Here is a 23,986-nt window from a genome sequence, read left to right on the forward strand (position 1 = left end):
ATAACACAGCTCAAACCCTGGACTACATAGGAGACTGCCTGGATGACTTCCTCCCTACTTCCTGCTACAGTAAGGTTAAAAAACCTAAGCACCTCTGAAAATAAACTACCTTCATCACCATCCCTTCCTAGTTTTTTTTTATATGCCATCAATTTCACAAATAATGAGCAAAAATAAGCTACTCTCATTATATGACTTTCTAGTCATATTTAATTTGCTTTAGTTCAATTTTATCCTTAGATTCTAAGGTCTCAAGATGGAAACTAGACAGTATTCATCTTTGTATCTGCCCAGAGCTTAACACAGTACCTTCAAATACTATCATCAGAATTCAATACATCTTGATGAAATCGGCTTAAATGTCCATAGTCCAGATTTAGTAAAAAGCACTGTTGAACCTGAAAATGCTACCACTAAAGAACAAGAAATTTGGCTGCAGTTATCACCTTTAAGCTGACATCTCCAGTTCTCTGTCCCTAAGCTAGACCCACCATATAACCAAGTGTCACCTTCACTTAATGTGTAGGCATCTCAAACACAACATGTTTGAAAATGAACATGTCTTTCCATTACCTCCCCAAGACTTGCTCTTCTGCCGGCATACCCTCTTCTACATGAACGGCATGAGCATTCCACCTAGATGCCCAAGGCAGAAATCTTAGACGTGCTGTTGAATCCTATCTCTCCCTTACCTCTTACATCCAATAATCACTGTGTCCTGTCACCTTCCTAATTTTTTTTTTTTTTTTTTTTTGATACAGAGTCTCCCTCTGTCACCCAGGCTGGAGTGCAATGGCACAATCTCTCCGTTCACTGCAACCTCCACCTCCTGGGCTCAAGCAATTCTCCTGCCTCAGCCTCCCGAGTAGCTGGGATTACAGGCACGCACCACCACACCTGGCTAATTTTTATATTTTTAGTAAAGAAGGGGTTTCACGGTGTTGGCCAGGCTGGTCTCAAACTCCTGACCTCAAGGGATCCACCTGCCTCGGCCTCCCAAAATGCTGGGATTACAGGCTTGAGCCACCATGCCCAACCCCTTCCTAATATTTCTTGAATCAGTCTTCTTCCCTACATCTGCATTACCATCAACATGCCAGTCCAAGCCACTTATTCTCAAACACCTGAACAACCTCCTAACCAATCTCACTACAGAGCCATTATTATACGTCTCCAACTTACTGGTTACACAGCAATTTTAAAGAGCAATCTTTAAGTTAAAAAATTGTGGATATATGCATACCCGTGCAGAAACCTTAGGTATCTCATAATCATTATACCTCTTGGAGAACCTAGCACATAGTAGGTCTGCAATAAAGACGAATACTCACTCATCCTCTTGACCAAAAAGGCCGTCACATGCTTTTTTTTTTTTTTTTTTTTGAGATGGAGTCTTGCTCTGTTGCCCAGGCTGGAGTGCAGTGGCATGATCTCAGCTCACTGCAAACTCCACCTCCCGGGTTCAAGCGATTCTCCTGCCTCAGCCTCCCGAGTAGCTGGAATTACAGGTGCCCACCACCACACCCAGCTAATTTTTGTATTTTCAGTAGAGACGGGGTTTCACCATATTGGCCAGACTGGTCTCAAACTCCTGACCTCAGGTGATCCACCCGCCTCGGCCTCCCAGAGTGCTGGGATTACAGGCGTGAGCCACCATGCCCAGCCTTGTCACATGATTTTACAACAAGCATAAACATTACCAAGTAGCAAGCTGTTATGAAGACATTAATAAATATTTAGCATTGGTTAGGCTACCAAAGTAATCTAAAATAGTCCAGCCCAGATGGGATTTACAGCTGAGATGAGAAATAGCTTCCATATACAAGGTAGCAAACAAACAAGATGAAATTACATAAAGACAAGCAGAACACTATATCACTGTAAGAGTCTTTGAGTTGGATTACTAAAGGATCAATGGAATGCAAACAAAACAGAAGACACTACAGATGAAAAACTAGGGAGGCATCACACATGGGTGCGTCTGTTTTCAGGAGCGCAAGTCATGCACGCATCGGTTTGGTATGAAGGGAGAGGAATCAAAGGACAAAGTCACTGATCTGATCACAGAACAGGTTTATGTTTGGAAAAGTTTAAAGCTGAATATTTTGAGAACAGCACAATGTGAAAAACAATGGGATCTGGGTAAAGGGATTAAGACTTGATAGTATTAGGAATAATAGCCCTATCGTTTGACTGTGCCAGCTATAGGACTTGACACATATTCTCTGATTTAAAACCTTCTACAGGCCAGGTGTGGTGGCTCTTGCCTATAATCCCAGCAGTTTGGGAGGCCAAAGCAGGAAGATCACTTGAGCCCAGGAGTTTGAGACCAGTGTGGACAACATAGTGAGATGCTGCCTCTACCAAAAAAAAAAAAAAAAAAAAAAAAATTCATTAGCCTGGTTTGGTGACACACATCTGTGCTCCCAGCTACTCAGGAGGCTGAGGATAGCTTGAGCCTGGGAGGTCAAGGCTGCAGTAAGCCGTGACAGTGTCACTGTACTTCTACCTGCAAGATCCTGTCTCCAAATTAACAAATCAATCAATCCTACTACAACCCTATCATCTAAATACTATTACTACTGTCTCAGTTTACTTATGAGGGAACTGAGTCCAATCTTTTGGCTTTCCTGGGCCACACTGGAAGAATAATTGTCTTTAGCCACACATAAAATACACTAATACTAATGATAGCTGATGAGCAAAAAAAAAAAATTGAAAAAAATAAATAAAATTTTTTAAAAAATTAAAATCACAAAAACAATCTCCTAATGTTTTAAGAAAGTTTAGGAATTTGTGTTGGGCCGCATTCAAAGCCGTCCTGGGCTGCATGCAGCCCATGGGCCACAGGTTGGATAGGCTTGATTTACAACATATTTAAGGTCATACAGTTGGCAGAACTGGGGTTTCAATATAGCAACCTCAGAGCCTTTACAAGTCCACAAAGAAGTCCTCTGCAAACATGATGTTATGCAAGGAAAGCTTGAAAACCTAATAACAGGGTAAGGGGTAAACCGAAGGCTGCACATACACTCAGCAAAGCAGCAGCTGTAGTAATCTAGGTCAGAAGTGAGCACAATTAGACTAGAATGATAGTGATGAGATTAGAATACAAGAGATTAGCGTGCAAGAGAATGTTAAAGGGGAAAAGAGCAGGTCTGAAAGTGAAAAATTAAAGAGGTATTGGGATTCAAAGGTAAGTCCACGGTTCCAAATCTTAGATACAAAAACAATAATGGTACCCTAAACAGAAAAGAAGTCCATGAAAAAGTGGACCTATTTTTTCATTTTTGATCTTTTGAGTGACATGAAGAGCTATCCACATGAAATTGTCCAACAGGCTGCCAGGGCAATGAGACCAAAGCTTGGTTAGAAGAACAGGGCCAGATTAATATTATAAATAACAATTTTATATCCATGCATATTTCTTAAACCAAAGAGAATATTGTTTTAATATAGAAAACTAACACTGTTACCAAAAAAAGAAAAATAAAACTTTTAATAGCATAACACTTTCCCACACAATAACAAGTTCCCAAAGTGGCCCTAGCAACAGCACTCCTATGTATGTTAGTACAAGTCAAAAACTCCCTGCCACCTACTCAAGTCCTTTGCAAACGATTCCACACCCACTGCATTATCTTCGCAGCATCTTTTTGGAACACAAAATATTGAGACAGCCTGCTAAATTGCATATGGAAGTTTCCACCAAACATCAGACTTTCAACTTACTGGGGGTATCCATTTTTAAATTCCTAATCAATTTAAGGCATACAAACAAAGATTTTTAGGAAATGTTAGAGGTACTGATAGATTTACATGAGCAACCAGGTACTTAAAACACCTGCATACACCACAAAAAACTAAAATGTCATCTGGTCTCTATATCATCATGGCTAGATATTATCAAAATAGATAGATTTTTAAAAGCAAGTAACAGAATGAAACACACAGTGTATCATTTATGTTAATGAACATGTAACACTGTATAGGTCCTTAAGGAAATATCCATATATAGTAAAAGTAAATTTAGAAAAAGATAAAAGGATATATATAAATTCATATTAACTACTTCTGAGAAGACAGGGAAATAAAACTGGAAAGGAGAACAAAGTATATTTCAAACGTTATCCATAACATTTCATTTATTCCATTTTTTTAATCTGAAAAAAAAAAAAACCCACCAAAATGTTAACATGTTAATGGAGGTAAAGGTCATTTATTGTGTTCTCTTTGCCATTCATTACTTCTGAAATGTTACCCAAATTAAAAAAAGAAGGAAAGAAAAGGATCCATATCTCTTGACTAATGAAAATATCACACGAAACATATCTGACATATTCTGCCTGAATAACACCAGGGTGAACAGGGTGAAGCAAGCAGTCAATTTCTATTTTGGACTCAACGTATTTCTTGAAATAGAAATGGCATAATTAGCAGATCTAAATGCTGATTTGATCTCCCGGAGTGAATCTACAGGGTGGGCCTGAGCTACGGGCAAGTTCTCCAGTGGCAGCAACTAGGCAAGGGCACCAAGCCTCAGTATCTCCTAAGGAAGCAAAGAGGAAGATTCAGAAGGATGAAGCTACTAAAAGTTTTCCCAAATAAATCCACGTCTTCCTTCCCAACCCTTAATTCTCCCTGTTCCCTTTTCAAGTCCTTCCTCAAGTCACCGATAGAGACGTTCTGCAGGTTAGTGGATCTTTTTCCTTCTAAGAGGTGAATCTCTGATTGGTCTTTTGGTTTTGTCATTGGCTCACTACAGAAATGCACAGCATGCTCTTTAAGAATTTCGGCCAGGCGCAGTGGCTCACGCCTGTAATCCCATCACTTTGGGAGGCCGAGGCGGGTGGATCACCTGAGGTCAGGACGGCGAAACCCCATCTCTACTAAAATACAAAAATTAGCTGGGCATGGTGGCACATGCCTATAATCCCAGCAACTCAGGAGGCTGAGGCAGTAGAATCACTTGAACCCAGGAGGCAGAGGTTGCAGTGAGCCGAGATTGCGCCACTGCACTCCATCCTGGGTGACAGAGCAGTGAGACTCTGTCTCAAAAAAAAAAAAAAAAGAACTCCATGCATTCTTTCAATATCACTTATTCCACGCACAGGCAGCAGGGATGTAGTTTAAGGACAAAATTCCTACCTTCAAAGACACGTCTATTAATTTTTCTTCCACTCAATTTCTTAGTCTTAAAATGTTCCCACCATCAAACCCAAGAAAAATCAAGTTTAAACTGTGGCTAAATGATCCCTTAGAATTATTATGACTGTCATGAGCCAAGGTAAGAACTTGATGTGTGAGATGAGGCTATCTGAATGGGGCAACCACTTAGGAAGGTCTCTGCCTCCCTAATGTGCCCAAGCCATCACTGGTAAACCAGGACAATGAGCCATTACAGAGAACAAGGAGGAATGCATGCTCATTCATATTTGACTACATTTCTTACCAGCCAGCAATTCAGTTCAGCAACTGCCAAGACTGCTATATCTAACAGGACAAAAATAAAGGGAACATTACTGTGTACCTGCTCTAGATTTGTTTTAGGAACAATACAATATAAAGAAGGTATACAGTCGTTCCTCTGTATATGTGGCAGAATAGTCCCCTGATACCAAAATCTACTGAGACTCAAGTCCCTGATATAAAATAACCCAGTGTTTGCAAATAACCTGTGCATATCCTCCTGCACACTTTAAATCATCTCTAGATTACTTACAATACCTAACACAATGCAAGTGCTATGTAAATAGTTGTTATATTGTTTAGGGAATCATGACAGAAAAAAAGTCTGGACATATTCAGTACAGAAAGAACCATTCATTTTTTTGTTAGTATTTTTGATCTGCAGTTGGTTGAATTCACTGATGCAGAACCCACGCATACAGGGGCCTGACGGTATAGTGATGTCATATGCAGTCCAAATTTCAGGAACAGAATTCCTTTTAACAGGGCGTAGGCATAAAAAAAATGGTGTGATTTCTAGTACTCTTGACTCCAGATTAATAAATAGCAACAGAGTAATAAAGTTTCCCAGAATCTAGACCCCTAAAGGCAGGCTAGGGCGCAGCCTAGAGGAGGTGCAAGAGCCAAGACCCTGATCATCTCAGACCCTGGGAAAGCGCAGGCCAGACAAAGGTCACATGCGACCTCCACATAACAGGGTCAAAACTGTCCCATGAGAGACAAATGGGCATGTGCCTGGCAAAGCAATACAGGGTGCCAATTTAGACAAAAAGAGAAAGAAAAATGCATGCCTTGTACACATTCCTGTGTCTGACTAGAGTAGAGGGTATGTAAAAGAAAAACAAGAGTAATGGAAAATACCATATACAGGCCTCAATATGACAGGCTTTAAAAGGCAAACTGAGTAATTTAGACTCAGTGTGGTAGAGTAGATCCAAAGAATAAATGGTCATTTCTTTCTTTTTCTTTTTCTTTTTTTTTTTTTTTTTTTTTGAGACAGGGTCTCACTCTGTCACCGGGGCTGGAATACAGTGGCACAATCTCTGCTCACTGCAACCTCTGCCTCCCAGGTTCAAGCAATTCTCCTGCCTCAGACCCCCAAGTAGCTGGGATTACAGGCGCATGCCACTACACCTGGCTAATTTTTGTATTTTTTGTATTTTTAGTAGAGATGGAGTTTTGTCACATTGGCTAAGCTGGTCTCAAACTCCTGATCTCAAGTGATCCACCCACCTCGGCCTCCCAAAGTCCTGGGATTACAGGCATGAACCACTGCGCAAGGCCTAAAGGTCATTTCTAAAAAGGAAGATGACTTCTGTACCAACATTCTGTACACACAATGAAGAGGTAATGAGTATCTGCTCAAAGAAGGTAGCAGCAGTAACTCAGAGAGACAAATGACAACATGAGATTGTATGAGTAGGAAGAGATGACAATATCAGGTTATTGACCAGATAGCAGAGATGGACAAAATAAAATAAAACAGCTTTTTTAGGGTATTTACCAACAATATTGTTAATAATAGCAATTAGCATTTACTGACCTTTGGTATGTGCCAGGCACTGCACTAAATACTTCTAATGTGTTATCGAATTTAATTCTCACTACCAACTTTTGGGTAGGTACTTTAATTAGCCTGTTTCAGTTAAGAAAACGGAGGTTTGGAGAGAATAAATAACTTGTCTAAATTCATAAAACCAGCAATAAGCAGGGCTGGAATTTAGAAGCCAACATGTTTAGTTTTACGGTCCACATTCTTAACTATTAGGACATATGGCCCTAACGTTTTCAGTTGCATGCCGAGGGCAGTGTACACCAATTAAGCAAGGAAGACAGCTGTGGAAACCAACGTTCCAGGACACTGGAAGGCTACAAGCAGAGTCATTGTTAAGAAGAACACCCACCTTTCTTTCTCTTCACAATGAGGCTTTTGGCCTTGAAGCTAAATTTCGTTCAAAGCCTAGGAGAATCTGCTGTTTAGGAACATTCCTGTAAAAGGAAGTGCACAGGTGGTTCCTGTTAGTTCCATTGGCACTGTGATGTAATCTCTGACATTATCACAGACAGCTGTGTGCCTCACAGGGCACCAAGGGGCCAGAGAAAAGTACACCTCGGTATACTGTCTCTTTTCCAGCAAATGTGGCTGCCCACTTCCAGGGCAGTTCAGCACTCTTGGCTGATAAAATAGGAACCTGAGCCTCATCTACAGTGAATCTGGGAATGTTCTCTTCCTATCAATTTGTGTACCACTTAAAAATGCTTACAGCTGGCTTTGGAGGAAGAGCGGTTAAAATCAAACGTACTCACTCTGAGACATTCAAATAGCCAGGATATAGCCACTGAGCAACTGCAAATTTGCTACAGCAAATTAGGGCTCAGGTGGATTTACTGAACTGGAGCTCATTAAAGCCACAGGCAGTTTAGAAGCCACTCAGACAGAAATGATAGCTGAAAGCAAGACAATGGGCAAACGCACAATTGGGGCGGTGGGGGTGAGTAAGTGGGAAAAGGACCGAAGTCACTCCCACAATTAAAGGACAGGAGCGTAAAGAAAAACAGTGGCAGAAACCAAGGAGAAACCAGAAATGGAGGAACTAAGCTCCCCATCTCCAGTCATCAAATCTTCTCCCGTACACTGTTCAGATCCGTGTTACTCCTCAGTTCAACCCCTCGCTATTGCCTGCTTGTTGTGTGTCGGTGACCGCCTCTCAACCTGACCCCCACTACAGCAACATAGTGAATTAACTGAACTCCACACATGATCATGACATGACTGGAAAGTTCTATAGCCTGTGTCTCAACCTGAGGTATGGTGTGTGGACAGGGGTAGGCATTAAAAAAAGATACCTTTTTCTGGTGCATCAATTGCACACAGTGGAAAGTGACTTTTAATCTTTTACATGAAACATAAAATTTCGTAACAATTTCATGCCTGCAGTGGGCTACTTTTCAATGTGACCCAGCCTTCTCCTGGGAAGAGGTGCACGTTGGTGGAGTAACTTAAGGCACTGGCCAAAATAGGTGAAACTTGTGCTTATCCAAATTATGTGAAGGAGCCAAAGAAAGAAAGATTAAAGATCCATAAAGGGGAGGAAATTTCCAATATGAATTCAAATCCTACAGTTCTTACACACTGGTCTCTGATGTATAGGAGAATGGGTAACCTGGGTTTCAATCCTGGCTCTACCAGTTCCTAGGTATATGACCCCAAAGGCAAATTACCTAACTTCTCCCTGACTCCATTTTTCTATTTGTAAATGTAAATGGAATACTCAAAGGGCTGAATTAAGCATGGACATCTAGGGAGGGTTTGCATAACACAGCACCTGGCATACTGTAAAGAACCAAGAAATGACAGCTCTTCTCTGTAAACACCAAGTTCGTACCACTCTATTAAAACGTTTCAAAGCTTTTATTTCTTTTTTTTTTTGAGACAGAGTCTCACTCTTCCACTCAGGCTGGAGTGCAATGGCACAATCTCAGCTCACTGCAGCCTCTGCCTCCTGGGTTCAAGCAATTCTCCTGCGTCAGCCTCCCAAGTAGCTGGGATTACAGGCGCCTGCCACTACGCCTGGCTAATTTTTGTATTTTTAGTAGAGACGAGGCTGGTCTCAAACTCCTGACCTCAAGTGATTCACCCACCTCAGCCTCCCAAAGTGCTGGGATTACAGGCGTGAGACATCACGCCCAGCCCCCAAAGCTTTTTTTCCGTCCAAAATTGTTAATAGACAACAAAATGTCTATTTTGATAAGCAGCCTTGCCATATCATTCACAGCCTGTCCCAAAGGATACTTTTAGCTCCATGTGCAAAAATAAGACTAAATTTAAATACCCAGTTTCAGACCCATCTGGAAATTAGAAGCACCCAGGATAACAGAAGCCAAGTCAAAATCACTTTAGTTATCATTTATTAAGTGTAAGACACTGAACTGAAAACAACTGAACAGATCTTGGTGGTGAGATTAATAGTCGGTATGAACACCAATGATTAAGTAAAGTACTTTACTGAGGATACCGCTCTGAAATGCACATGAGAGGAAGCACACAGGAAACACCAGTGTCACCAAGATCCCTGCTGATCAAGGACAGCTGTTAACCAGTTCCCATGAGGGGTACACAAATGTACACAGACATTTATATAATCTTTTGCTGTCTAGGCACCAAGTCTTGTGTATTCAGCAATCACTTAAATCACGAGAAGGAATTCAGGGAGGGAGGAGCAGCTTAAAAACAGGTCTGGCCTGAAGCAGGAGGACCTGTTTCAAGTCACAGGCAGCATTAGCAGGAAGAAGCCAGTGAAAAGTCTGCAGCTGAAGACTGAAGAAAGTTGCCTTCCCTTCCTTTCTCCTCTCACCCTAATTCCAATAGGACCTCTTCAGTCTCATCTGACTGCCCCCTCTACATAATAGGTTTCACTGATTGCTTCCATTTTTTCCGAAGAAAACTTTATCTTATTGTCTATCAGACATTTCTCAAAATTATGAATTTTAAAGAGGGGGGAACATTGGAGTAAATAGAACTTTTGTTTGCATTCCACCCATGGAATGATTGTAACAAATCAATGTAATAAGAACAGCGGTCAACTTTTCACTTACTCTATTATGAACCTTGAAGGAAGGATGCTTTATACATTTTTGAATCTGATCTCAGAATACAATATAAGATACATAAAAGGATAATGACATGCAATGAATACATCATTCTAAAGACAAGAACAAGTGTTTTAATTTTTTTTAATTCCCATTTAACAGCTCCAAGATGTCTCAGCCATTATTTTTTTATTTCAAGTGAATTAAGCTACTTTCAGAATATAACAAAATGACTTTTCTGTTAATAGTTTCCTTTAGATTTGCTTCTAAAAACCAGGCAATTTAGCTTGATGTTTCCAACAAAAATGCTGTAGAGACCAATTTAATTTACACAACCTGAACAGTCCTGTTCTAAGTGACTAATCTAAGAGACCAGCTCATAATATTGAAAACTGATGTTAAAAACAAAAAAGAATCAGGCATTTAACCTACCTTTTCTTTTTTTGAGATGAAGTTTCGCTCTTGTTGCCCAGGCTGGAGTGCAATAGCGCAATCTTGGCTCACTGCAACCTCCACCTCCTGGGTTAAAGTGATTCTCCTGCCTCAGCCTCCCGAGTAACTGGGATTACAGGCAACACGCCACCACACCCAGCTAATTTTGTATTTTTAGTAGAGACGGGGTTTCTCTGTGTTGGTCAGCCTGGTCTGGAACTCCCGACCTCAGATGATCCGCCCACCTCAGCCTCCCAAATTGCTAGGATTACAGGTGTGAGCCACTGTGCCCAGCCAACCTACCTTTTCTGTACTAACTAGATCTCAAAGAGTTGATGAGGGGAAGTTTCTCTTCATAAAAATATTCTAATAACTAAAACAGGAAAACAATAAAAATATCACCATTTTGCAAACCCCTGATAAGATAATGGATCTAGGCAATGGTTATCAATGGTCATGAACACTACAACAAGTGAAACAACCAATATTACCTGACTGGAGTGAGAAGTACAGGCCACCACCTACGAAGTAGTTTTGCCAAAAAAATAGAAACTGAATCAAATCAAGATCTGATTACTATTTACAGGCATTAAAAAAACAAAAGAACACGTTAAACCATTCATTAAACAAAAAGCGTTACAACAGGTGGTAGCCTGGTTTTTTATTTAATTATGATAACCAAACAACTACTTTTTGATAAATGAACATAACATTTCTTCATGTTCTCTTTGTGATTATCTTCATCTTAAAAGATGAGGAAAGTCTATCAAGTATAAGCATGTTTATGGATGTGCTTATTTATTGTGTAAGACAACAAAATGTACAACTTTGTACAGGTCAGGAGTTGCCTATCTCAAAAATATTTTCTTTCGCCCGGCATGGTGGCTGACGCCTGTAATCCCAGCACTTTGGGAGGCCGAGGTGGGCGGATCACAAGGTCAGGAGATCGAGACCATTTTGGCTAACACAGTGAAACCTCATCTCTACTAAAAATACAGAAAAAAATTAGCCAGGCGTGGTGGTGGTCGCCTGTGGTCCCAGCTACTCAGGAGGCTGAGGCAGGAGAATGGCGTGAACCCGGGAGGCAGAGCTTGCAGTGAGCCGAGATCACGCCACTGTACTCCAGCCTGGGCAACAGAGCGAGACTGCATCTCAAAAAAACAAACAAAAAAAAATTTCTTTCCTAGCGTTTCTAAACTTCCTTTCACTTGGAAAACTACAGCACAGCTGAGCCAAGAAGTAACTGGTCCCTGCTTCTAAAACGACAGCTTTAGGAGTAATAAGCAAAGAAGAAGCTGGATGCAGTTGAGCAACCTCAGAGGAGACAGATCACTGTGAGGAGTCCACTTTCAACTGAACTGGCACCAGCAGTTCTCAAAGTGCTCCAAGACACCCTGGGGGTCCTCAGGCACCTTTCAGGACGTCCATGACATCAAAACTATAATTATAATAATGCAAACAGGTCATTCACAACTTTCATAGGCTGACAGGAAGCACTGATGATCAAAGCAAGGGTGTATAAAATTGCTGGCCCCTTAGCACAAATCAAGACAGTGGCACCACCAGTATAGGTCCTCATGACCACTGTGAACTCACAGTGGGAAAAAAAAAGTACGGTTTCATATAAAAATATCCTTGATGAAACAGTGAACATTAGCAATTGCATGAAATCTCAACCCCTGAGTATGTGCCCTTTTGACCTTTTTAATATTCTTTGTGCTGAAATAGGAGAGTTCACATGAAGGAGCTGTGCGGCATACTGAAGTATGGAGGTTGTCTGAAGGAAAAGAATGTATGCCAACCGTTTGATCAGCAAGCTGAACTAGCAGCTTTTTTTGTTTATAGAATATCATTTTTACATGAAATAAAAACTGAAAGTATTAGTATTTAAAGTTGGGTATTTGGCACACACTTTCTCAAATGCAAAATTAGCCTGTTGCTTCAAAAAAAAAAAAAAAAAAAAAAACAACTGACCTATTTGTTGCCAATGATAAAAGTCAAGCCTTCAAACAAAAATTAGGTACTTAGAAAAATTGTATCTGCCACCAAGAGTGTGACAGCTTTCTCAATATGCAGACAGTTAATAAGATGGTATTGTGTCCTTAAAAATTTGTAGAGGGTAGATCTCAAGTGTTTTTAACACACACAAAATAAAAATAAAACACAAGGACACAAGGAAACTTTGGAGGTGATGGACACGTTTATCATCTGGATTGTGGAGATGGTAAATGTACTATACATTAAAGTTTATTTGCAATGTGGAATATGGAGCCATATAAGTGAACGTTTCTCACTTTGTTGTATTTAAATCCATTGGTCTTTCTTTCATTTTGGATCGTTCTTATTCATGCATGATTTGGAAAATATTGGCTCATGGAATTAAATGTTAGCACATTTTATAATGCCAAATACAGGAGTGTATACATTTGTCCAAACTCAACAAATTCTATACATTGATTATATGCAGGTTTTTGTATACCAATTACATCTCAATAAAGCTGGAGGGGAAGAAGATTTTTCAAGAGACGACCGCTGATTTCAACAAATGTAATTTTTTTCTAATGGTATTATAAAATGTGCTAACATTTAATTCCATGAATCAATATTTCCCAAATGATACATGAGTAAGAAAGATCAATGAAAATGAAAGAGAGGTCAATGGATTTAAATGCAACAAAGTAAGAAAAGTTTATTGATATGGTTTTAGATTCCACACCGCGAATAAGCTTTAAGAAATGGCCACTTGCAGAGTTTGGTGTAGCATCAAAGGGAATACCCACAATTATCTGAAAAGACTATTAAAACACACCTCCATTTCCAACTGCAGATGTGCCTGGGGTTGGATTTTCTTCACATATTCCAACCAAACAACAAATCACAACAGATTGAATGCAGAAGCAGTTATGAGAATCTAGTTGCTTCTACAAAACCAGACATTATAGAGAACTACAAAAATGTAAAACACCACCACTCTTTCCCTAAACTCTCTTTGTAAAGGTATTTTTCATACAGAAGTGTTATTTGTGTTCATATACAAAAGGGTTATTATGTTTTGATTTTTGGTTTTTATGAGACAGGGTTTCGCTCTGTCACTCAGGCTGGAGTGCAGTGGTGTGATCATGGTACACTGCAGCCTTAATCTCTTGGGCTCAAGCAATCCTCCTGCCTCAGCCTCCCAAGTAGCTAGGACCACAAGTGCACACTACCATATCCTGTTAATTTTTTAAATTTTTTGTAGAGACAAAGTCTCACTATGTTGCCCAGGCTTGTCTCAAACTCCTGGCCTCAAGTGATCGTCCCGCCTCAGCCTCCCAAAGTGCTGGGATTGCAGGTATGAGCCACCACACCCAGCCAGGTTATTATGTTTTATTGAATTCATAAATACTCTAAAATTTCCCACTTATATTTCTAATATGGTAAACATTGATAGATATAACTCATGTAAAGAAAAGGTCTTTGAGGTCCTTAATAATTGTTAAAAGCGTGAAGCGGTACTGAAACAAGTCTGAAAACTGCAGCTCCAAGGATATGGAGCTGAGGTCAAGGCTGTGCTTGTTCAAGTGAGCCTTCAGGAATTACCTTATTCTTTGAGTTCCTGTTTGAACAAACGCTAAAAGTTGGAAGCTCAGCAGAGCCCAATGTCAGGCCTAGAGCACCAAGAACCACCAGCCACAGCCATCCTGAGAAAGGGCCTTATGAGCAGAATATTTTGTATTAGGCTCGGGTGTGAGGTTAGAAGACCTCGGGTGGGGGAAGTCAGCAGCACTTTTTCCTTCTTAGCACAGCATGTACCTCTTTCTTGAGATTTTGGTCTCAAAAATAGCTAACCAGGCCAGGCATGGTGGCTCACACCTGTAATCCCAGCACTTTGGGAGGCCGAGGTGGGCGGATCATTTGAGGTCAGGAGTTCGAGACCAGCCTGGCCAACATGGTGAAACCTCGTCTCTACCGAAAATACAAAAAATTAGCCAGGTGTGGTGACACACACTTGTAGTCTCAGCTACTCAGAAGGCTGAGGCAGGAGACTCGCTTGAACCCAGGAGGCAGAGGTTGCAGTGAGCCAAGACCATGCCACTGTAGCCTGAGCAACAGAGCCAGACTCCATCTCAAAAAAAAAAAAAAAAAAAAAGCTAACCATATCAGTCCAGACTAGCAGACTAGTGGATTAAGGAAGCTGAGACGAACTGTTTCCCGTGCGCTTCCTCCTCTGGTTAACTCAAGAAATATCAACACAGCCATCCCAACCAACAGAAATCTCTGCCTTTTTAACAGACTGGTAAACTCTTCAGGACCAGACTTACCACAAAAGTCACTTAAATCTTAAGAACTGGGGCCAGAAGTGCAGTCTCAGCTCTCCAATATTTTTTTGCGTGTTTAAGAGATGTGTGGCCAAGAGCTCACGAATACAGTGTCTAAGGTGAGTGAGCCACTATGGAGACTTTGCCCTTGAATCTGAGTGAAACGGCAAGGTTCTGAGCAAATGAGTGACAGGATCCACCCGAACCTACTCTGGGCTTTGGGTGGTGAAATGGAGAAAAGGTTTTAGGGGCAGGGGCAAGAGCAGAGAAGTCACTACAGTAAACCACATGACATAATGATTTACTTCTTCCCACAAAGGCCAAAACGTTGATTTTTTTTTTCCTCTTTGAGACAGAGTCTCATGCTGTCACCCAGGCTGGAGTACAGTGGCACAATCTCGGCTCACTGCAGCCTCCGCCTCCCTGGCTCAAGCAATGCTCCCATCTTAGCCACTCAAGTAGCTGGGACCACAGGCGTGTGTCACCATGCCCAGCTAATTTTTGTATTTTTTGTAGAGATGGGGTTTCACTATGTTGCCCAGGTTGGTCTCAAACTTCTGAGCTCAGGCCATCCATCTGCCTCGACCTCCCAAGGTGTTGGGATTATAGGCATGCGCCACTGAGCCCAGCCAAACCATTGATTTCTAATGCTATTATACTACTATTGATACACACGGTACATAAAGATCTTCTATTAGTTTCTCTTGGAGCAATAACAAAATAAAAGTCTGCCTTGTATTGATGCCCTATATCCTTTACTAAGTGGCCCCACTCACGAATTAGTCTTTTTACTTTCCTTTTTTTTTTTTTTTTTTTTTTTTTTAACATAGGGAGTATTTCTAGCATATACTAAACTGGAGGAAAGAGTATAATACTACAAGGAACCTTCTTGAACTTCTTACCTACCTTCAATTTATGGCCAGTCTTACTTCATCTGCAACTGCCCCACCTCCCCATCCCAGCTTATTATAAAGTCATTTTTAATCAGTTTTTATTTTGTTTTGTTTTGTTTTGTTTTGTTTTGTTGAGACAGAGTTTCGCTTTTGTTGTGCAGGCTGGAGTGCAATGGCACAATCTCGACTCACTGAAACCTCTGCCTCCCAGGTTCAAGCGATTCTCCTGTCTTGGCCTCCCGAGTAGCTGGGATTACAGGCGCATGCCACCACAACCGGCTAACTTTTGTATTTTTAGTACAGATGGGGTTTCATCACATTGGTCAGGCTGGTCTCGAACGCCTGACCTCAGGTGATCCACCCACCTCAGCCTCCCAAAGTGCTGGGATTACAGGCATGAGCCACCACACTCGGCCCCAATCAGTTTTCTTATTAAAAAAAAGGATTTTAGGAAAACAGACTAACACATGAAAGAAGTAACTCACCTAGAATCTTAATGCCCATTACTGATATTAATTGAACTGTTTTTATTTGAACATTCACACTCATACAGATATGAATTAATAGTACATGGACAATTTAGAGTTGTACATGAAAAGTAACTTATTCTCTTGTTACAAAATTAGGATTATCCTGATGACATGATTTTGTAAACTTTTGCCACCATATATTAACAATTTCCATGGAGAAGAAGAATAGATGCCTACTGCTGCACAGTTTAGGCTGTTCCTAATTTTTCAGGATATTAGAATATTCTCATGAACAGCTACATACATAAATTTAGTGAACATCTACTAACATGTACTAGCAAATGCCAAACATGCAATAATGTAAAGAAAAATGGACTCCCAGGTAATGCAAAATACAGCAACTGCTATAACCACTGACTCTGGCAAGACCAGGAAAAGTAGCTCCTTTGGATAGGATGACAGCTAGAAACATTAACTAGGGATTAAGACTGATACTGGCAGGGCACGGTGGCTCACGCCTGCAATCCCAGCACTTTGGGAGGCTGAGGCGGGTGGACCACTTGAGGCCAGGAGATCAAGACCTGCCTCGACAACATGGCAAACGCCATCTACACTAAAAATACAAAAATTAGCCAGGTGTGGTAGCACATGCCTGTAATCCCAGCTGCCTGGGAGTCTGAGGCACGAGAATCCCTTGAACCCAGTGGGGCAGAAGTTGCAGTGAGCCAAAGATCGCACCACTGCACTCCAGCCTGGGCGACAGAGACAGAGACACTGTCTCAAAAAAAAATTAAATAAATAAAGACAGTAATACTGATGATCCTGACCCTGCGTAGGCTTAGGCTAAAGTGTGTGTTTGTGTCTTAGTTTTATATTTTAAAAAAATTTTTTTAATAAAAGAAAATATAGTTGTACCACTATAGAATATGCTTGTGTTTGAAGCTGTGTTATTACGAAACAGTCAAAAGTTAAAAACCATTTATAAGTTTATCAGGCAAAAAAGTTAAGCTAAGCTTTGTTTATTATTGAAGAAAAAATACTTTTTAAATGAACATGGTGTAGCCTAGACACAGTGCTTATAACGTCTACAGTAGTGAGTGTACAGTCATGCCCTAGGCCTTCTCATTCACTTACCACCCACTCACTGACTCACCCAGAGCAACTTCCAGTTCAGACACATGTAACGTGTCCTATGCAGGTGGACCATGTTTAATCTTTTTTACCATATTTTTACTGTACTTTTTCTATGTTTACAGATGTTTAGATATACAAATACCATTATGTTCCAGTTGCCTACGGTATTCAGGACAGTAACCTGCTGCACAGGTTTGTAGCCTAGGAGCAACGGGCTATACCATATAACCTAGGTGTGTAGTAGGCTATGTTATCTACATTTGTGTAAGTGCAGTCTGCGATGTTCACACAATGACGAAATCACCTAATGACACATTTCTCAGAACATATCCCTGTTAAGTGATGCACAGTTGTCGATATATGTAGGATTCCCCTAAACCAGGGGAAATAAACAATAGAAAATACAACAGAAGAAAAAATGGCATTCACAGTAGAAACAAAAGCTGAACTAGGAATTACTGTAACAAAGAAGACGAGATCATTACGAAAAAAAAAAATTTGACCTCCAATGAATAAAACATTAATACCACTGATAAGTGGTTTCCACTCGGGATATAGATCAGTGTCACCGGACGGGATTTTAAAAAATACAATTGCTGGACTCCACTCTCTAGAGATTATAATTCAGTTCATCTATGGTCAATGGGATATATTTTTTTTAAAGCTACCTAGCAAATTCTAATATAAAGCCATGGCTGAAAACTACCAGTTTAAATATGTTTTTAAAATAACACAGGAGGGACTCATTCTTCTAGATATCAAAATATACAAACAAGTTGTAGCAATAAAAATAAAAGCAAAATCCTCTGTGAAATTAGAACAGAAACAGACAAATTGATCAGAACAGAGCAGGGAGCCTAAAAAGGTGAGAGAGAGAGTATGTGTGTGTCTGTGTCTCTGTGTGCATATATACGAGGGTGTGGATCTTGACATATGATACAGGTAGCATCACAAACCACTAGGTTATTTAGTAAATGAGATTTGGGAAAATTGGTTTGCCATAGAAGAAAATATAGAAACATAACTTTGTTAACTAGGAATGGAGAAATATTTCCTACACAAGACCCAGAAGGTTAAGAAAAAAAAAAAAAATGGTTGGATCATAACAAAATTAAAGATTCCGTTTAATGAAAGATTTCAAAGAAAAAATCTGACAGGTGAAAAACAGAAAAGATGCATATACCATTTAAAATCCAACGAGACACTGAAAAAAGAAGAAAACTGCTATAAATTAGGGCAGAAAAATGGAAACAAGATATGAAAAGCTAACAGAAAAAGAGGCAAAGGATATATAAATGGCGAACTCAACCAAGGAAAAACGCACACAGTATACGATAGGATACTCCACTGCATTAGTAATCAGATAGCTGCAAACAAGAACAATAACATATCACTTTGTGCTGGATTGCTCCATCTGTTGCATCAGATTGGAAAGAATTACAAGGTCAGAAAATGCCACATGCCAGCAAGAATGCAGAGAGCAACAGCTGGTGAAAGTGTCAACGAGATAACAATCTGGTGGTACTTAAGGGAATTATGCATATGCCAGAGAGAGGGTCCCCTGGGGGCAAGGAAGAACATGAATGGGGATAGGTGATGAAGGAGAAAGATACAATAAAATAAGGTGGGAGACTCTACACGGACCAATCATGACAGTGTGCCATGAAGTGAGCGCTAACTCCAGTCTGAGCCCCTGAGCTGGGGAGGGAGCAGAGCGGGCAGCTCCGCATCATAAGTCCCTTCACCCAACCAGCAGGTATTCAGTCTCTACATACCAGGAACTGCATCCCATCCTAGCGACCCAGTAGCAAAAGATCAAGCCCTTACCCTCATAGGGTTTATGTCCTAGTGAAGGAAACAATAAAAAGTAAACAAATAAGATAATGATAAGAGAGTGTTAACAGCTAACAAGTAAGACAGTGATAGTGACAGAGAGTAATGGAAAGAGGGTTTCACTAATGAAAGGATCGCCAGAGGTGAGATCCCGCAGGTCTGCAGAAAGAAAATGAACCAGGCACTCAGCAAGCCGAGAGAAGAGATCCCCAAGAACTGCATTCAAGGGCTAGGCACGGTGGCCCACACCTGTAATCCCAGCATTTTGGGAGGCTGAGGCGGGCGGATCATGAGATCAGGAGATCGAGACAATCCTGGCTAACACAGTGAAACCCTGTCTCTACTAAAAATACAAAAAAATTAGCCGGGCGCCTGTAGTCCCAGCTACTCTGGAGGCTGAGGCAGGAGAATGGCATGAAGCCGCGAGGTGGAGTTTGCCATGAGCTGAGATCTCTCCACTGCACTCCAGCCTGGGGGACAGAGCAAGACTCTGTCTCAAAAAGAACTGCGTTCAAGGTCATCAAATACAAAGTTGTCATAGTACAGGTGACAGTGTGTTCTAAAGATGACTTTCAGGTACTTCCTGTCATTCAGCTCCCAGAAGCAACCTTTAAAATACCTGTTGTATAAAATGTAAACTATAAGGATTATTGTGAGAGTCCAACATACGGTGATTAAAGAATGAAAACTTTTTGAAGGGGAAGAGGGAGGAGGCAGCATCAATATGAATGTGCTATGTCTCTAAAAATTGTTTCTGGAAAATTACTAGGATCCACAAACTTTTCCTTCACTCCTTAAAAAGTAATTGAGCACTCATATTTTTTCCCCAGCACAGTGCCAGGAAATGAGGTTAAGTATTAAATTTTCTGTCTTTGCTTCAATTGCATAAGATGCAGGATCCTATTTATTTTATATATGTACTGTTTTTTGTGGATAAAAGAAAACATTTATTGTATGCTTGCAATCTGCAAGGCCCTGTTCCCTGAGCTTCTACACATTGGAGCTCACTTACATTCACAACAAAATACTATACTATTTCCACTTTAGAGATGGAACAACAGAGGTTAAGAAACTTGCCTAAAGTCAAAGTACTAGAAAGCAGCAGAGCAGGGATTCAAACCCAGCTCTTTCAAAGTGTTAATTACTACTTACATCTCCCCCTAGAGTGGCTGGCCCCTGCAGTGGCTGTAGCACATGGCCTTAGAACTTATTAGAAATGCAAATCGCCAGGATCCCCCCTCCCAGACCCACTGATCAGAAATTCTGGGGCTAAAAGGCAGCTGCCTAAGGTTTGACAAGCCCTCATGTGATCCCAAGGTATGCTAAAGTTTGAGAACCACTGGTAGAAATTTTTCATACTAAGCATAATGTGAAAGGTGAAATTACTACCATTTTGAAACTTCTAAAATACAAAATTTGTATCCTATTTAAAATGACTACGAAGAAATCAAAATAGTGTTAGTTCATTTCCTCACTGCTCAACTTCTTTCTCCCAAACTTGACAAAATGCCTAATCTCTATCCTGATTATACTATGTACAAAAAGGATACTCTGATGAGCGTTAGAGCACAGAGGTCTGAACTCACTCTTCAGAAGTAATCAGAAGCCATAATAGGAAGAGAAAAAAACAATATTTTGAATATCAGCAGAAGCTTGATAAATCTTGGGTCATAACTCCAAATTTTGATCCCAGGCTCAACTCCAAATTTTTACAACATGACTTCAACAGTCTTCCCAATGCCAAAATAGAAGTTACAACCCCGAGAAATATTTGATTAACAAGATTCAAACTGCGTTAAGTGCACATACAGAGAAACTGTCCAAGACTGTGTTTTTATCAGGAGTGAAGCTAAGGGATGTCTAATTACACATCAGACCCTCTGACAATATTCACAGCAAAAGGGGTTAACGTTATCCCTGTCCCTGCATACACCTGCCGTGTACGGCATCCTACCTGATCCCTGTCTTTTCAAAGCTATATCTAGACCGGGAGTCTTTTCTCCCTAACTCAAGTACTCAATTTGAGCAGTACAGCTCTATGTGTATTCAAGTTTGCCTATTTCTAATAAGGCCTTTTTTTGTTGTTAAAGGGATGGAAGAAAGAGTATGAGAAATAAGTATATTCAAGCACCTACCATAATCTGAAATCTACCATAAGCCAAATAACTCTATGAAGTTATTCACTTGCATACTTAAGTCATTAATTTTATAAATTTCAGGTTTCTACTTATTCCAAAAATTTAAAACATGAAATTGAAGATTAAGGAGTACTTAGTCCAAGCTTGGACCACAGGAGAGCTATAAACCTGTCTTAAAATGCTTAATGACCTTATTAAGGTCATCAAAGGTAAAGAGAACTCTAGGAAGCAGCCTTTTAATCTGCCTGGCTACTTACAACCACCCACCTTTTCCATGCCCACACTCTCCTAAGGGCTGAAGGCACTGCCAAGAACGACCTTCCTAGAAGGGCTGAATCCTATTTATTTTCTCTCTCCCAAATCTCCACCAAATCCCCTAAGAACTAGCAGTGTTCTGGTAAGAAACAAATTACCATTGCTCTCCTCGCCACCCACAATTCAGTGCAACTGAAATGAACACACACACACACCCCAACCACTAAAAGACTTTCTCACTTAGATTCCTATCCTGCATTTTCAAAGTCCAAAGTTGTCTTCAAAACATCTTGCAAAATGCAGTCGTACCAGCTAGTCTTCAATCTCCACTAACACTGCCAGTTCTATACCCAAAATGGATATTGCAACTGCTATGTATTTTCATCTCCCTTCTCTAACAATCAGTAACAAGCAACCCAATCAGTAATAAACAAGCCTGACAAATAGCTCCTAACTTCACAGAGAAAAGAATGGTCTCCTCTCTTTCATAAGTAAAGCAAGCTGATAATGTTCTAGTAAATAGAAAGACTAAATGCTTCTTCAAGAAAAAAACGTTTATATGCCTGGAAAAAACATCTTGGGTTTTTTTGTTTTTGTTTTTTTTTACTTAAGTATCTGTTCATAGTAGGTAGCAAATAATCTTTCCACACATATGCACTTTACCTGTTCTTTTAAAGACTCAGTAATCTAAGAAAGCAAAGCATAAGACTATGCTCAAAGAGCTAAGTCGCAGTTTACATAAAATTTAAACAAAACACAAGACATTAAAAAAAATTCAACTACTCATAAATAAAGACCAATAAATCTACACTTTGGTCTGGGTTTCTGAACACAGGGAGAATCAGAGGGTTCAATAGGAGAGGTTATTTCTGAAATTGTAGGCATACCTTGAAGATATCACATGTTCCATTCCAGACCACCTTAGTAAAACTAACACTGCAATAAGGTAACAGAAATTTTTCTGCTTTCCAAGTGCATGTAGAAGTTATATTTACAGTATACTATAGTCTATTATGCTGGCAATAGCATTAGGTCTTAATTTTAAAATGCTTTATTTTTTTTTTTAAATGCTAGTGATCATCCGAGCCTTCAGGGAGTCATAATCTTTTTGCTGGTGGAGGGTTTTGCCTTGATGTTGATGGCTGCTGACTGAACAAGGTGCTGGCTGCTGAAAGATGGATGGCTGTGGCAATTTCTTAAAATAAGAAAACAATGAGGCCGGGCGCTGTGGCTCACGCCTGTAATCCTAACACTTTGGGAGGCCGAGGCGGGTGGATCGCGTGAGCTCAGGAGTTCAAGACCAGCCTGGTCAACACATTGAAACCCCATCTCTACTAAAATATAAAAAATTAGCCAGCCGTGGCGGTGTGCACCTGTAATCCCAGCTACTCAGGAGGCTGAGACAGGAGAATCTCTTAAACCTGGGAGGCGGAGGTTGCAGTGAGCCAAGATCGCGCCATCGCACTCCAGCCTGGGCAACAGAGCAAGACTCCGTCTCAAAAAAAAAAAAAAAAAAAAGAAGTTTGCCACATCAACTGACTCTGCCTTTCAAAAAAGGTCTCTCTTTTGGTAGCATTTCACCCACAGTAGAACCTCACTCACAATTGAAGTCAATCCTATCACACCCTGCCACTGCTTAATTAACTAAGTTTACAGAATATTCTAAATCCTTCATTGTCATTTCAACAATGCTCACAGCATCTTCACCAAGAATAGACTCCCTCTCAAGAAGCCACTTTCTTTGCTCATTCAGAAGAAGCAACTCTTCATCCATTCAAGTTTGATAATAAGATTGCAGCAATTCAGTCACATTTTCAGGGTCTACTTCTAATTCTAGTTCTCTTACTATTTCCACCACATCTGCAGGTACTTCTTCCACTGAAGTCTTAAACCCCTCAAAGTCATCATGAGAGCTGGAATCAACTTCTTCTAAACTCCTGTTAATGTTGATATTTTGACCTCCTCCTTTGAATCACAAATGCCCTTAATGGCATCTAGAATTGTGAATCCTTTCCAGGTTTTCAATTTACTTAGCCAAGATCCATCAGAACAATCACTATCTATGGCAGCTATAACTTTACAAGATGTGCTTCTTAAATAATAACTCTTGAAAGTTGAAATGACTCCTAGATCCATGGTACAGAGCGGATGTTGTGTTAGCAGGTATGAAAACATTAATTTCCTTGTACATCTCCATCAGAGCTCTTGGGTGACCAGGTGCATTGTCAATGAACAGCACTGTTCAATGGTACCTTTTCTTCTGAGCAGTGGGTCTCGACAGTGAGCTTAACAGATTCAGTAAACCACGCCGTAAACAGATGTACTATCATCCAGGCTTTGTCGCTCCATTTATAGAGCACAGGCAGAGTAGATTTTGCATAATGCTTAACAATTTTTGGAATGGTAGATGAGCACTGGCTTCAACTTAAAGTCACCAGCTGCACTAGCTCCAAACAAAAGAGTCAGCCTGGCCT

The 23,986-nt window shown here is 40.4% G+C and overlaps 1 protein-coding gene across 7 annotated transcripts in view; it reads right to left on the minus strand.

Moving 5' to 3' along the window:
- Positions 1-23,986, minus strand: part of MPP7 (MAGUK p55 scaffold protein 7) — a 271,223-nt gene that overhangs the window by 242,828 nt on the left and 4,409 nt on the right. Inside the window, exons 1-2 of one of the 7 annotated variants that reach the window (XM_054435735.2) lie at positions 8,104-8,158; positions 7,374-7,458 (exon numbers count right to left, since the gene is read on the minus strand). The exons of 2 other annotated variants lie outside the window; for them this stretch is intronic. The gene's annotated coding sequence lies outside the window, so the exon portion shown is untranslated. Of the gene's footprint in view, positions 1-5,452; positions 5,494-7,373; positions 7,500-8,103; positions 8,159-23,986 lie in introns of those variants that run through there. 4 more of the 7 variants (XM_054435740.2, XM_054435730.2, XM_054435736.2 and 1 more) reach the window with 4 other exon arrangements.

Source organism: Pongo pygmaeus, chromosome 8 (genome assembly GCF_028885625.2).
Source record: "Pongo pygmaeus isolate AG05252 chromosome 8, NHGRI_mPonPyg2-v2.0_pri, whole genome shotgun sequence".
NCBI classification, from domain to species: domain Eukaryota; kingdom Metazoa; phylum Chordata; class Mammalia; order Primates; family Hominidae; genus Pongo; species Pongo pygmaeus.